This window comes from Apostichopus japonicus, chromosome 13 (assembly GCF_037975245.1).
Source record: "Apostichopus japonicus isolate 1M-3 chromosome 13, ASM3797524v1, whole genome shotgun sequence".
Lineage (NCBI taxonomy): Eukaryota > Metazoa > Echinodermata > Holothuroidea > Aspidochirotida > Stichopodidae > Apostichopus > Apostichopus japonicus.
The window spans coordinates 12007137-12019788 of NC_092573.1; the positions used below are offsets into that span (position 1 = coordinate 12007137).

General features: G+C 39.4%; 1 long non-coding RNA gene across 1 annotated transcript; it reads right to left on the minus strand.

Annotated features, from left to right (window-relative positions):
* Positions 1 to 5242: 5242 nt before the first annotated feature.
* On the minus strand, positions 5243 to 12236 carry LOC139978883 (uncharacterized). Its single transcript, XR_011797040.1, has 3 exons — positions 12037 to 12236; positions 8089 to 8281; positions 5243 to 5443 (listed from the first exon to the last, which is right to left on the minus strand). It is a non-coding gene; the product is annotated as an uncharacterized lncRNA (long non-coding RNA).
* Between the last annotated feature and the right edge of the window lie 416 nt (positions 12237 to 12652).

Sequence of the window (12652 nt, forward strand, 5' to 3'; positions counted from 1 at the left end):
TTATCGTATTTGTGTATGTATCTATATGTACAGAATATCTGTAATAATCTTACTCAACACAAACGACCTCCCATAGGAGAAACAGGAAGAAGGGTGATTAATGTATGTATGTTTTTTTGGCAGCAGTTCTGATAAAGGAAATTACAGAGTAGACGAAGTTGAAGGCACACGTTACCAACCCTCTTGATCACGCCAACAACCTCCTCCCCCTTCCCCTCCCTCCCCTCCCCTCCCCCACAACAAACAATTCATAAATAACTGGAGAAAGAATTCAAAACTTAACTAAAATAAACTATTGTAAGTGTTGCCTTAAATTTGTTACTAAAGGAATGATATAAAAGGATTACAAAACACCTGTGAAATAAACTATCATAGTAATGGTGCCTGAATCATTCGTGACTGGTTTCTTATTGGTTAATTTAAATGACGCATAATCCCAGACCTATTGTGAGAACATAAGCCTGTGTAGATGAATGTATAGCTGCTAGGACTTGTTTTAGGGTGGGCGATTTTCGGGTCAAATTTTCACGTCATATTGTGGGACAAAATGAAACACCTTTGTTTAGTTTCCTCTTAATATTTTACTCTATGGCTCCAATATTTTGGAATATGTTTAAGCCATTAACAGCAAACATAACCGAGCAGAATTATTTTGCTATAGGGAAGGTGGGGTTCTGGATGAAATGTTCCCTACAAATTGGGTCGGATTCAAAATTTCACCCATTTGTAGAATCTTGGGTATTAGCATTACCTCAATAACAGATTCCCGTTAGCATTAATACTGCACTTTAGGTTTGGAGTAAAGGGAAGAGATTGTAAATAGAAAATTTTAGTTTTTACGTTAATCCACGAAAGGTAAAAACGTTTTACAATGATACATTCCATTCAAGTCTCTAAACAGGAAATAGAAGGTTTATTAACTCGTTTTAATACGGGTCAGCTCTTTTATAAAGTTGCTAGGTTCCAGAAACAGAAAATAGAGTTCTCTGTATGAACAGGGGGAAGGTTTTACCTGTGCTCATCGTTCGTTTTTGTATACTGCCCCCAGTTGTGGAATCACACTCAGCAGGTCATGTCTGCATTGAATATCGACATCTTTTACTGTCTTTGCTGTGCTGCCTAATTAAAGTGCCCTCTTAACATAGGCAACGTTGGATCATGAGTCTGAGCTTAAAGGGTGTGAAGACTCACGCACAAAGAAACGTCTGATGCCGGTAATCTGACCTACTTTCGAATGAGGTGTAACAGAAGTGTTAGACACCACCATCGATCCCAGAAAATACACACACAGTTTGCTACCGTCGGTAATTAGACACTAGTGTACAGTCAATACATACAGCTACGGTCAATACCCTCGGCACAGTGTACATAGCAGCGATGGACATCTCAGGTCTAGATAAAAGATTACAAGGAATCACGTTTCATTACTGTCTGCATTTTGTAGCGATAAGAAGAAAACTTCACGTGCAAGCAACGGAAAGTTAACTTTTTCAGAGCGCGACACGCGGTTTGAAGCACACAGACTACGGAAAATTGTGGGCAATTCTTCATTTTCAAGTGAGTGTATTACGTGAAATGTCTCTGACAATAGTTTCTAAGTATCCTTCAAAAGTTTGGAAGTTTTTTCACTATACGTTCCCCTTAAACGGAATGTGAAATTTTTCTTAAGCTTACAGGCACATTCATAATATCCAACCCAACCTCGTGTGAATCCTCAGATTTAAAGAAGGAAATAACTGTGCCATTGTTTAAATGTTTCCAAGTTGTACTATAGTATGTTGTTCCTTTTTTTTTATTTCCAGTATACATATAAAATTTATAGAGAGGAGTCATATAATACCTCAACAAGAAAAATAACTAATATAAAAAGTTATTTTTTAAGATGGATATCATATCAAATACATCTCCACATACAAAAGTTAATACATAAAACGATATAACAAACAGACTACAACAAATATTCTAAGTGCTCGGATGGAATGTATAAGCAGCACGATAAATAACGTTCGGTTTTACGAGGGGATTTCTTAGATTTTTGCTCGATTTGTTCAGGAGACTTTTAAGTACAGTATACAAAGAGTGATTCTGATCACTGTAAATCTTATTAGCCATTCTTGTAAACTCAGGTCTTGCAGCAGCATTTACTTTTTCTAAAAGTATATTGTAATCTAAATTAAATATAGCTGATGTGTATTTAAAAAACTTCATTCTTTTTCTTTGCTTTTCTTGCAATATAAAATGGTACCAGATACGCACTGTATATGTCACATGCGCCAGGGTAGAATAATAGTATTGAAAACATTTTCCTTAGCATTTTGGTTAAAGAAAGACACAACGTATAAGCCACACTAGATACTATATGATATACTTGTTTTAATATCTTGATGTTTTGCAAGAAAAGGTCAAACTGTTGTCGCTGTATACTCCCAGTACTCAGTCTTGGAAGTTCTACCCACCTCAGATCCCTCAATAATAATACGTTGCGATCTTGATAGAATGAGACCTTCATGTTTTATGGTTTTATTTTCAAAAACAAATTCCTTTATTTATATATTTTGGGGGGGGGGCGGGTGACACAATAAAGTCTTGCGGTCACATGTTGGAACTATGTCATTTACAGAACATTGATAATTTCATTGGTCAGTTTCAACAGAGCTCTTAGGAATTGTGCATGATACAGCAGTATCATCGGCATATTCTGTAACAGAAATGTATGAATTTGACCCAATATTTATAAGTTTATATAGTACATAATATAAGCATATATAGCAGATAATGGATCCCTCTCACCTAAGGCACACCAACCTTTATTTCCGATATTTCCGATAACCCATTATCCAACCAGGGTTCTGCCCAGGGTGGATTGAGTGCCGGCAGGACTATCTAAGCGGAGCGCCACCATCGGTTGGCGCGGAGCGTACAAGAAAATTTTGGGTTTTGGAAACCCCCCAGATCAAGGGCGTAGGAACCGGGGGGCTGGGGGGCGCCAGCCCCCCCGGTGAAAAATGTGGAGGGGCGGAAGTATCATTCCGCCCCCCCCGCTCCGCAAGTCAGAAAACCCCTTTTTCATTTCCAAATGAGAAAAAAAATCTCATTTGGAGCACCAAATTGCATCTAAGGCCAGGTGAAAATACAAAATTAAGTTTACAAAATGGAGTGGGTGTTGAAGTGTGCTATATTGCACCAAATTGCATCTGAGGCCACCTGGAAATGCAAAAAATTCCAAAGGGGAGGGGGACACCCCCTCCCCTTAGACCCCTCCCCCAGGCCGGCCATCAGTCTTCAGCCCCCCACTCAAAAGTACCTTCCTACGCCACTGCCCCAGATGGCCGGAAACGGCCCTTCCCGAGTATATTCTGAGCCACATGTAGACAGCTTTGAAATGAGATCTCATGTCTGGAATTTTTCACAATTAATGAAAAAAGTTAGGACAAATATCTGGAGCACCAGAGTACATACCATACACGCATAGCACGACTGATCAAGGGCCCTTGCTATGGCCATCTTTATGAAAGTTACCCTTGTAATCACATGTTTTAGGCCACTTGGCATGATTAACTCAATGTTAAATATTGTTTCCATGTTCTTGTAGAAAACGTAAACTCAGCAAAATACAATTAGTTGTGATTTTGTAATTACGTGAGATCCGTTATAACCGCCGAGGTGGTTAGGCTATTTGCTATACACTTAACTATGGTAGGATATTATTTTTTCGGTATTTTTGGAAATGCTAGAAAATACTTTCCACCGCTTAACACCAGATGTGGTCTTACGCTATATTCATAAATGGATGCACTAGAGCCTTGTTTACATGACATTAGTTGCATTTAGTACGATATGCAAGTTTGGCGTGAATTTTTCGAAAGTGCTTTGCTCGATCTTTCGTAAAATTTGAAAGGTGTAGCCTACCACCTTTCCGTACACAATTGGTACACAATTGATTTTCAGTTTTTTTTTCTCTATACGGTCAAGTGAATAAGTTGTATATTGAGTATAAACTCATCGCGAATGCAAAAAACGATGCGGGGATTTCCAGCAGACAAATGTTTTCTTTGCGGGATTACTGAGTCAGTTGAAGGGAATCCTGCACCTTAGTGGGAACACTGAACTGAAGTCAAATTCATACGAAAGAAAACGTTTACTAACCAACATACAATACAAATATAAAAGAACGTGGAATGGCAATATTGTTCAAAACATTTCCCGCGAGGCTGATTTATTACAGCAACCTTCCCGCGCTGGGCCGTGGGTGTCCATGTGACACGTATACCCTGAAGCTTGCGAAATAGCCATTGTAAGTGGGTTGGGGACACATCATTACTCGTTGGTATTGTGACTAAAATTGCGAGCACGCTCTCTGAACATTTTCCTTTTGTTTCTGAAACTTTTCTTGTGAAATTTTACCTTTTTTTTCATAGATGTACTTATTTGTCCTTTGTGTTTTTTTTTAGTTTTTTGTCCCGTTTTTTTTTCTATTTTTTTTTTTGTCCGATTTTTTTTTTCGTATTTCCCGCGAGCATCACGGATTTCCCGCGAACCTGGTTCGGACGGTTCGCAAGGTTTTCCAGCCCTTGTCACTCGTGCCTAATGCAATATGATGTAAATTCACCCGCTACGAAGGTTAACGGCCGTATGTGTACTAGCTAGCTGAATAGTGCCTGTGTCTCGCGCGAAAAAATAGATATAAATGAAACTATCAAAAGTACGATCGGGAGTTGGAAACGGAAAACAGTCATTGGTCTGGAATGCGGAATTCTGGTAATTTTTACTAAGTATGACACTGTGATGTGTTGGATATTTTGAACAGTTATGAACTGGATTTCCCCTAGTCTCAAACAGATTGTTTCTGTACGTTCGACCCTCCGGCTATGGAGCTGTTTTTTCGAGTTCCTATCGAAAATAAGTGCCGGTCGGAAAAGTCACTCAGGCAGATTGTGGCGGTCGGTAATTCAGCGTGCTGGTCGGGCCCGACCGGCGCCGACCGGCAGCGGCAGAACCCTGTCCAACCTAACTTGTCTGGACCATCCTTGAAGAAATTGTGTCAGCCAGTGAATAAGCCGTGTTTCTTTGATACATCGTAAAACATCATTCATTAATTGATTTGGCAGTATTAAACGCACTTGAAAAGTCAAGAAAAAGACCCTTTGTTATAATTCTTTCCGTACAATCTTAATGAGACACAATATCATGGATTAATCAAACGTTTGATATCTGCAATACATAGATTCTTCTAGTGGCTTGAACTTCCGTTTTGGAACAGCAAATGCCTTCTCCTTTCTTATGTCGAGCAACCTTATAGGTTAACAATCCCAATGTATGGAAACCATGGCTGAGGGTTTATCAGTTTGGTGATGTTCGTTTGGTTTGTATGTCCATATTCTGACTTGGTTTATTTTTCCAAAAGGTCTGGTATAACTTCCCCTGTGATCCTAAAATTCTTAGCCTGTGGAAGAAAACATCCAAGGTTCTGTCAGATCTGAAGGTTGCTGTACAGATTTTCTAGTAATTCGGTCTTAACGCCTCCCCTCTTCGTCCTTTGTAGCAAAGTAACTACTTAAGTATAAACTATTCTAGTACCTTCCAAAGTTTCATGTAAAAGTAAGTGACCTTCAGCTATGCAACTAGGTATTACTAAGCCAGATAAAGGTAGCTAAAAGTAAGGCTAGAGCAATGCTTGTGATGAACAAAGTCGCCAACAGCTAAGCGAAACCGTACTTCTTTAGGGAGATATTAAATTTTTAACGTTTCTTTACATATTAAATTGAAGCTGGTGTTTGCATAATACTGGTTTTTGTTTATTGAACTGTTTACATTCACATTGAAAGGAGACAGAAAACGAAAATAATAAAATTACACCCCCCCTCCCACCATCCCAAGTGGCACTACACATTGGCAAAAAAGTAGCTCCATGCCACGACTTTTAAAATCCAATTTACTCCCGTAACGTGCAAGATAATGGACTAAGATATTTTAGGGATAAGTTCATCACAAGGATCTTGGTGATATAAGTACATTATGATGGTTGGGATCCTTCCCTTTAATCCGTAGGTATGGTTAGGCTAACACTAAGAATGACTTAAATTAATTAGCCTTGGTCTAGGTATTGTAGTCTTTGCGGTCACAATTAAATTTTGAGTGATATATTCATCATTATTATACGAGTTACAAACATTGTCATCAATGTCCGTCAATGACTTACACCGTATGTTTCCTCATTTATACACAGCTCTAATTAAATGTACCGACACTGTTACACCGATTCAGTAGAGATAAATAGCGTTACTCAAGTCTACTGTATATAGCTACTCGCGCAACAGATACAGGCATCGAATGTACTGCAATCATAACACTAGGCTACTATTCAGGTATATTATTGTTGACCCACTGGCCATTCTGTTTTCACGAGTTATGCTATCGTGTATGAAATGCTGCATTTATCAATTAAAAGACGAGGTGGAAATAATATATTGTGTTACTGAGTGGTTATAATGACTAAAGTATTCGTCAGTTTGTGAAAACGAGAGTGGGCCTTAGGTGGACATTCGTCAAAAATCAGTCAAAAATCAGTCAACAATATGCTTACCCTATAGGCCGTTATTATAGATTCCTTCAAGACACACACGAATGATTTTAAATTGCAAAAAAAATGATGCTACATTTTAAAGGAGTTAAATTTAAGAGAAATAGGTTTTCTTATCACATATTATTTGCCTCCCATTAAGTCATCTATTATAACAAAAAAAAAGAAAGAAGACAACGTTCATTCTTTCTTAGGTCTGTGTATGACTAGACGTTATTTATGTTGTAAGGTAAATAAAATTGCGACTTTCGATGACTTATCCATGGATGTATTTACAACATCACTTTATCATAGATTTGTATTTTTGAAGATATTTAAAAATGTTGTTAATTGCATAAAACCACAACGCTATAGCTTTACAAAAGTGTTATACGTACTTTTCAGTAATATAGCAGACCTCTTACCCTTTTTTTTATACTTTTCGTTGCACTGATTGGGTGAATAAATTGCATACATTGTTAGTGGAAGTGTCACAGAAAGGGGTAACCTAACTCAAATGGATGCCCATTGTCCCCCTTGTGAATCAAATCGTTTCCTACAAAAACGTTCATTTTCAGGTTATTTCTCTATAAAACATATACACAATAACACAGAGCAAAATGTATCCAAATAACTAACACAGCGATAACAAGCATCAAACAAACAAATCCCAAAGGCAAACTCGATTCGCCTCTACATCGATGTGTCACACGCATTCAAGTTGTCATGAAGATAGTAAGTTTACATACAGTGGCAACGTTCCTCGATTAGTTTACGAGAGGTGAACCACGTAACATTAATAATTGGGTGTGGTGATGCTTTTTTATTTACTCTCAAAATAGTGCTGTGTCAGTACTTAAGCGTAAAGCGAGCCTGAGCCATTTAAAATAATTTCAATAAGTCTGATCCTACTAGTATAAGTCTACAACGTTTAAAATAACTTGCATCCGCTCGAAATATTAACTACTACCGCGGGAAAAGTTACCAATGAGATATAGTATCAATATATTTGATGCTTTGGTTGTTATAATTAAAGTATGAAATTAAACTCGACTCGACGAAGTGAAGTGAACATCACGAAGACAGGAAAGCAGCTTAGAAATTCGTTGATGAAAGATGGAGATTACGCCAAAGAGAACTGTTGTCGTTCATATATCTTTACAACAGTGCATATATAACAAAGGCCTAGACGTTAACATCGGCAACATAACAGTTTACAATACGTATCACTGAAAACTTAAATTGTCCACCGACTAACATAACGTTAGTCCATCTGGTGCCTCTACCGACTAACATAGCCTTAGTTAGTTGCTAAACCGACTAATTTATTCCTTAGTTAGTTGGATTTCTTAGTCGGTCATCTTAGTCCGTCAGCTTAGTCGATCAACAATATCTTAGTCGGTAAATGTATATTAGTCAGTTATATTAGTTGGTGACATTAGTCGGTCTTTACCGACTAATTTATATGAGCCACCGACTAGTTTATAGCAGGTTTTACATTAGTCAGGATGGTGCCTCTCCCGACTAACCTTTCTTAGTCGGTATCGACTGACTAGTTGCACTGACTAGAATCACTGTAATGCAAAGTTGAATCTTGGGCAAGGGTTCCTCATGACTTTCGCTTTAAAGTGGTACCCCAAATCGACACCAGTTAAGTCTTCACGAACTACAAATGGCCTCCCACTTGTCTTCAAGAAGCCAAAAATCTGCACCATTATTGACCTGTGAACAGAAAATATGATATACGTGTAAGCACAGATACAGATATAGCACATGATAACTCACATTATCATAAACATACATTTACATTAAAATTTTATAACATATTGGGAGGTAAACATTAAAATCTAGGCCCCTCAAATTATAAGCCAGGAATAGCAGCTTTACCAAATAATTATTAGCTTTGCACAGCATAACACCAAGTTATTTTTCAAAGCTTAATAATCATGTTAATCATGTTAATAATGATCCCAATCGACCGGGAGCCCAGAGGGTTTGGTTAGCTGGGAAGGTAACCAATTGCCTTGTACATCACAATGTTCACAGTGCATTCCTGTATATGAAACCAGACGACTGGCAAACCGGCTGTCGTGGGTGTGGCTGGGAGAGCAATTTTAAAGTCACCTGATAGCTAACCTAGATCAGTTTTCATAGTAACCACATCAAAGTAAGTACAATGTGTCAGGTTTGGCCCCAAGAGCAACAAATGGCCATTGCCAGTAATTATTGGTGGTGGGGTACCCCTGCCAGTGATCTGTAATTGACCCCTCACGGCTGACCTAGGTGAGCTCATGAGGTAACCACTTGAAACCTACTGGAAAATGTTGGTTAGGACTTCAGATATACTGATTGGCATTGCCAGTATTTTTTATTGTTGGGGTACCCCTGCCAGTAGACCCCCAAAATGCCCATCCCCCCATTGAACTAGATGAGCTCATGAGGTAACCAGTTGAAAACTACTGGAAAATGATAGGTATCACTTCATATGTAAGGGATGGGCATTTCCAGTAATTTATATTGGGGGGGGGGGGGGGGTAACCCTGCCAGTAGACCCCCAAAATGCCTATCCCCTAATTGACCTAGGTAAGCTCATAAGGTAACCAGTTGAAACCTACTGGAAAATGATAGGTATTACTTCAAATGTAAATGATGTGCATTTCCAGTAATTTATATTGGTGGGATACCCCTGCCAGTAGACCCCCAAAATGCCCATTCCCTCATTGACCTAGTTCAGCTCATGAGATAACCCGTTGAAAAATTACTGGAAAACGATAGGTATCACTTCATATGTAAGGGATGGGCATTTCCAGTCATTGATATTGGTGGGGTAACCCTGCCAGTAGACCCCCAAAATGCCCATCCCCCATTGACCTAGATGAGCTCATGAGGTAACCAGTTGAAAACTACTGTAAAATGATTGGCAGGACTCTATATGTAAGGGATGGGCATTTCCAGTAATTTATATTAGTGGGGTACCCCTGCCAGTAGACCCCCAAAATGCCCCCCCCCTCATTGATCTAGGTCAGCTCATGATGTAACCAGTTGAAACCTACTGGAAAATGATAGGTATCACTTCATATGTAAGGATGGGCATTTCCAGAAATTTATATTGGGGGGGGGGTACCCCTGCCAGTAGACCCCCAAAATGCCCATTCCCTTATTGACCTTGGTCAGCTCATGAGATAACCAGTTGAAAAATTACTGGAAAATGATAGGTATCACTTCATATGTAAGGTATGGGCATTTCCAGTCATTGATATTGGTGGGGTAACCCTGCCAGTAGACCCCCAAAATGCCCATCCCCCATTGACCTAGATGAGCTCATGAGGTAACCAGTTGAAAACTACTGTAAAATGATTGGCAGGACTCTCTATGTAAGGGATGGGCATTTCCAGTAATTTATATTAGTGGGGTACCCCTGCCAGTAGACCCCCAAAATGCCCCCCCCCCTCATTGATCTAGGTCAGCTCATGATTTAACCAGTTGAAAACTACTGGAAAATGATTGACAGGATTCTATATGTAAGGGATGGGCACTTCCAGTAATTTCTATTAGTGGTGTACTCCTGCCAGTAGACCCCCAACATGCCCCTCCCCTCATTGATCTAGGTCAACTCATGATTTAACTAGTTGAAACCTACTGGAAAATGATAGGTATCACTTCATATGTAAGGGATGGGCATTTCCAGTAATTTATATTGGTGGGCCACCACTGCCAGAGTCCGCCCACCCCCCCTTTTAAACTAGGTGGGCTTTTGGTGTGACCAATTGAAAACTACTGGAAAATGATAGGTAGGACTCCAGATTTAAGCAGAGTAATTTCCAGTTATTTCCACTGGTGGGGTACCCCTGTCCAGTTTCCCAACAACTCCAAACACTGTCTAACATTATATTATAGGTCACACCCAAAGAATCCCCTAAACACCCCAGATACAGTGTAACCACTCAAAGGTGGCCTCAAATGACTGAATACAACCTGTGTGGTTATTCAGGAATTATGTTCTTGACAGTCAACGTTCATTCCATTCAGCTGTTCTGAAGTGGTCCGTTCAAGTTACCGTAGCTTTACTAATGCCAAGGTGATTGTCTGATTGAAACATGTGGTCCATGCCAGTGGCACCAGCCTGTTTACAGGTGTCAAGGAAAAATATGTTGAATCTGGTGAATTATTCAGTGTTTGTGATTTTTGTTGCCAAACCAATTTTTTCAGCATGGGGACATTTTTTGTGAAAAACAATAAAACATTAATCTACGACCTATGACCTGAAACTTGGTTTCTTTTCCAGTAGTTTTCAATTGATCACACCATTAGCTCACCTATGTTAATAAGGGGGGGGGGGGGCGGACTCTGGCAGTGGTGGCCCACCAATATAAAATACTGGAAATGCCCATCCTTACATATGAAGTGATACCTATCATTTTCCAGTAGGTTTCAACTGGTCAAATCATGAGCTCACCTAGGTCAATGAGGGGATGGCATTTTGGGGGTCTACTGGCAGGGGTACCCCACTAATATTAATTTCTGGAAATGCCCATCCCTTACATATGAAGTGATACCTATCGTTTTCCAGTAGGTTTCAACTGGTTACCTCATGAGCTCACCTAGGTCAATGAGGGGATGGGCATTTTGGGGGTCTACTGGCAGGGGTACCCCACTAATATTAATTTCTGGAAATGCCCATCCCTTACATATGAAGTGATACCTATCATTTTCCAGTAGGTTTCAACTGGTTACCTCATGAGCTGACCTAGGTCAATGTGGGGATGGGCATTTTGGGGGTCTACTGGCAGGGGTACCCCCTCCAATATAAATTACTGGAAATGCCCATCACTTACATGAAGTGATACCTATCATTTTCCAGTAGGTTTCAACTGGTTACCTTATGAGCTGACCTAGGTCAATGTGGGGATGGGCATTTTGGGGGTCTACTGGCAGGGGTACCCCACCAATACAAATTACTGGCAATGCCCATCCCTTACATATAGAGTCCTGCCAATCATTTTACAGTAGTTTTCAACTGGTTACCTCATGAGCTCACCTAGGTCAGCCGTGAGGGGTCAATTATTGATCACTGGCAGGGGTACCCCACCACCAATAATTACTGGCGATGGCCATTTGTTGCTCTTGGGGCCAAACCTGACACATTGTTCTTACTTTGATGTGGTTACCATGCAAGCTGATCTAGGCTAGCTATTAGGTGACTTTAAAATTGCTCTCCCAGCCACACCCACCACAGTCGGTTTGCCAGTCGTCTGGTTTCATATACAGAAATGCATTGTGAACATTGTGTTGTACCAGGCAATTGGTTACCTTCCCAGCTAACCAAACCCTCTGGACTACCGCTCTACAGATCAGTAAAAATTTGACCAAACTTATGAAGCTTGCACGTAAATGATATACCAGACTGTTTTTTATAAACAGGTTATGAAAAGTATCTTTAATATCATTAAACAGTTGGGTACAATAGTTAAACTCACTCTTCCATCTTTTTTCTCTATGGTACTTGTTCCTTTGCTTTCTGGACTCTCGGATAAACTCTTTTGTTCTGCGAAGGGTACCAATATATCATCTTAAAACATGTCTTTAAGCCATATATAACACAGTTCTCCTCTTCTGTTGTTGCCTCCACACTGGTGTCGTACATCACAGAAAACCTCACCCTTGACTTGGATATTTGGCGTTTTTTAATTCTTCCTGGAAAAAAGAAACAGCAAAGTATTCATCATTTGAAAAAAAAATTAAATAAAGTTGTCACCACAAAGTTATGTGAGATTTGCTTCCACTATAGTCTCAAAAAAACAATCCCAAAGTTTGAAGCAGACTGTATAAAGCTGAAAATTTGAACCAGAGTGTCATCACCATTGCAACCAGAATCAAATGCCCAGAATACAGAGATAATAAAACATGGGCTAAATCTTTGTTTGTTTTTATGATCTTTAACAATATACAATTTTAGAAACACAAATGCACTGAGCCAACTTATTTATAGGCCTAATCATTTTTAGTTGTTATTTTGCTTACTCACATAACAAGCCTGTTTAGACCTAGGCTAGAGAAGAATCAGTACTTTGTTACACTAAGTTTGTCTTTCGG